Source organism: Symphalangus syndactylus, chromosome 3 (assembly GCF_028878055.3).
Source record: "Symphalangus syndactylus isolate Jambi chromosome 3, NHGRI_mSymSyn1-v2.1_pri, whole genome shotgun sequence".
Classification (NCBI taxonomy): domain Eukaryota; kingdom Metazoa; phylum Chordata; class Mammalia; order Primates; family Hylobatidae; genus Symphalangus; species Symphalangus syndactylus.
This window is the reverse complement of record NC_072425.2, coordinates 15,285,117-15,288,468: the sequence shown is the minus strand read 5'-3', so window position 1 is coordinate 15,288,468 and position 3,352 is coordinate 15,285,117. Positions and strand designations below refer to the sequence as shown.

The window sequence follows — 3,352 nt, the reverse complement described above, 5'->3', positions numbered from 1 at the left end:
CACGAGGCTGGAGCCCAGCTGAGGAGGAAGGCCGTTGAGTGCCAGGTTGAGAGCTGGGACTTATCCCCAGGCAGGGAGGCCTATTGGGAGACTGCTCTGAGAGTCCCGGCAAGCGGGGCTGTGTTGACTGTGAGGATGTGGACTGGAGTGGGGCGGGAGGACTGGAGAGGCCCTCAAGAGTGGTAGAAAGAGGGTCTCCTCTGATGTGGAGCTGGCCTGCAAGTGTGATGCTGTTCCAGACAGAGAGAACAGCATGGACAAAGGCTTTCTTTTTTTTTTTTTTTTCAGATGGAGTCTCACTCTGTCACCAGGCTGGAGTACAGTGGCATGATCTCGGCTCACTGCAACCTCCACCTCCCAGGTTCAAGCGATTCTCCTGCCTCAGCCTCCCAAGTAGCTGGGATTACAGACATGTGCCACCACGCCCTGTTAATTTTTGTTTGGTTTTTTTTTTTTTTTTTTTTTTTTTGAGATGGAGTCTCACTTTGTCGCCCAGGCTGGAATGCAGTGGCCGGATCTCGGCTCACTGCAAGCTCCGCCTCCTGGGTTCACGCCATTCTCCTGCCTCAGCCTCCCGAGTAGTTGGGACTACAGGCGCCCACCACCACACTCAGCTAATTTTTTGTATTTTTTTTAGTAGAGACGGGGTTTCACTGTGTTAGCCAGGATAGTCTCGATCTCCTGACCTCGTGATCCGCCCGCCTTGGCCTCCCAAAGTGCTGGGATTACAGACGTGAGCCACCGCGCCCGGCCAATTTTTGTATTTTTAGTAGAGACGGGGTTTCAACATGTTGGCAAGGCTGGTGTTGATCTCCCGACCTCAGGTGATTGTCAGCCTTGGCCTCCCAAAGTGCTGGGATTACAGGCATGAGCCACCGCGTCAGGCCAGTGGGCAGCCAGGTGTGCTCCAGGAGGAGGTGGACACCCTGGAAAGACAGTGGGGCCAGGCACCGAACCACCTTTGGAAACAAGTAGGAGCAACAGCGAAGGTTTGCTGGCTCAGGTAGGAGGATTAATTGGAACAATTAATCTGGAAGCTCTGTAAGACGGATTACAGGGGCAAACTTGGAGGCAGGAAGGCTGGGAGGAGGCCGCTGCTGAGTGATTTTTCTTCCCCCACAGGTTCCCAGTCCCTGATTTCTGGCCACTCCGCCCTTTCTGTGAGTCATTTTGTTTTTGTTTTTTAGAAGCGAAGTCTCGCTGTGTTACCCCGGCTGGAGTGCAGTGGCTACTTACAGGCATGATCATAGCACACTGCAGCCTCGAACTCCTGGACTAAAGCAGTTCTCCTGCCTCAGTCTCCAGAGCAGCTGGGACTGCAGACACGCACCACAGAGCCCAGCCTGAGTCATTTTGATTCTGTAACTGGCTCACCCTCCACCCCAAGCTGGAGACGGAAGGAGGATGCTCACCGTTCATTCCTCATGCAGGCCGTCAATGGAAATGTCAGACAGTGCGAGTCCAGGCCTGAACACCTCTGGGGTCTGCTCTGGGACTGACACTGGCAGATCCATCAGTGATCTCCCGCCTGCCACCTCTGGGCCTGCATTGCGGTGATAGGGCCAAGGGCCTGGGCCTTCAATTCTCCAGACTTGCCAAATGCTCAGCGCAGGCCTCATCGGCAACTGCAGACAAGCAGAGGCAGCACCTGGGCTCTGCCTGTGCCTGGCACAGTGAAGCGAGGGTGGGGGCAGGAATGAGGGTCCTCTCCGTGCAAGGGGGGAAGATAGAAGAACAAAATTTCACCCTAACGTAGTGTCTTTAGACTGTGCAATGTTATGCTCCTGTTAGTCTGGTATCAGGGGCTTGCAGCCTGGCAAAGGAAAAAAAACAGGCTGAGGCACGTGATAGAAGACAGACAGGGATGCCACGATCATCACCATGGCAAAGACCAGGATCAGAAAGGCCCACCGTCTCTGACCCCAAATCCCTGGGCAGATGGTTCCAGAACTCAGAATTTTCCCAGTTGTAGAAAGATGGGGCCGGGTGCAGTGGCTCACGCCTGTAATCCCAGCATTTTGGGAGGACGAGGTGGGCGGATCACCTGAGGTCAGGAGTTCGAGACCAGCCTGGCCAACATGGTGAAACCCTGTCTCTACTAAAAATACAAAAAAAAAAAAAAAAAAAAAATTAGCCGAGCGTGGCGGTGCATGCCTGTAATCTCAGCTACTCAGGAGGCTGAGGCAGGAGAATTGCTTGAACCCGGGAAGCAGAGGTTGCAGTGAGCCAAGATCACGCCACTACACTCCAGCCTAGGCGACAGAGCAAGACTCCATCCCCGCACCCCCCGAGAAAAAGAAAGAAAGATGATGTGATACATATCACATATTTCCTGACACCCCCAACCAAACACATTTATGCATCTGCGGCAAAGCAGACGAGGAAAGATTCTAAATAGGCTCTGAATCTCAGTTTTCTCATCTCTACAATAGGGCAATGGTGGTATGCACCTCCCAGGGCTGCTCTGAGAATCTGATGCCTCCCATTGCACTGGTGAGCCTGGCACAGGCACAGGTCCCACCCCAGGCCCTTTGAACTGGCTGTTCCTTTGGCCTGGAACATTCCTCCCCAGATACCTCCTGAGAGAGTTCCCTCACTTCCTTCAGGGCACTGCTCAAATGCTACCTCCTCACAGAGGCTTTCCCTGACCACCCCGTCGTCTCTTTCCTCTTCCTGCATAGCCTCTGTCACCTGACATTTTATGTCATCAATTACTCATTTATTAATTTCCTGCTCTCCCACAGTGGCACCCGAGTTCTGTGAGGGCAAGACTTTGTTCGGTTGTGGGCTGTGCCCCCAACCCCTCAGACAGTGCCTGCACAGGTGGGCATTTTTGTCGGATGAAGGATTTTCTGTTAAATGTGTCCGGCACACACACGCACACACACAAATAAAGCCCAGCAGGTACGATGGTGATTATTATTGTTACTGGTGGTGCTCTGTTATTAGTATCTGTTGAAAAAGACCCTGAGCTATACTAGCCCTTGGTTCTCCAGCCTGTGAAATGGGCATCTTGGGCACTGAGGCACCAGCCTTGGGAAGCTGGTAGGGGGTCCCTGCAGGAGAGACAAAGAACACTGCCCGCCCCCCGGGGGAGCCTGCGCCCCTCACCGGAAAGAGAAGCGGGGGGAGCAGAGGGAGCTTGCAGCCCCACACGCAGGGCTGCCAGAAGGCCATACATAATTCATTGCCAAATGGGGCTGCGGGCGGCTCTCCGCGGCGTGCGCTGGGGGCTCACTCTGCGCCTGGCACTTCGCTGACTGCGCCTCACACGTCGCCTCATTGCATCTTCATGGATTTGCAGGGTGTGACCCTTCCCCCTGTTTTACCCAGGGGGATCCTGAGGCTCAGA

The 3,352-nt window shown here is 54.2% G+C and overlaps 1 long non-coding RNA gene across 1 annotated transcript; it reads left to right on the top strand.

The window, feature by feature from the left end:
* Positions 1-351: 351 nt before the first annotated feature.
* LOC134736163 (uncharacterized) lies at positions 352-2,920 on the top strand. Its single transcript, XR_010119961.1, has 2 exons — positions 352-1,003; positions 1,188-2,920. It is a non-coding gene; the product is annotated as an uncharacterized lncRNA (long non-coding RNA).
* Positions 2,921-3,352: the final 432 nt, after the last annotated feature.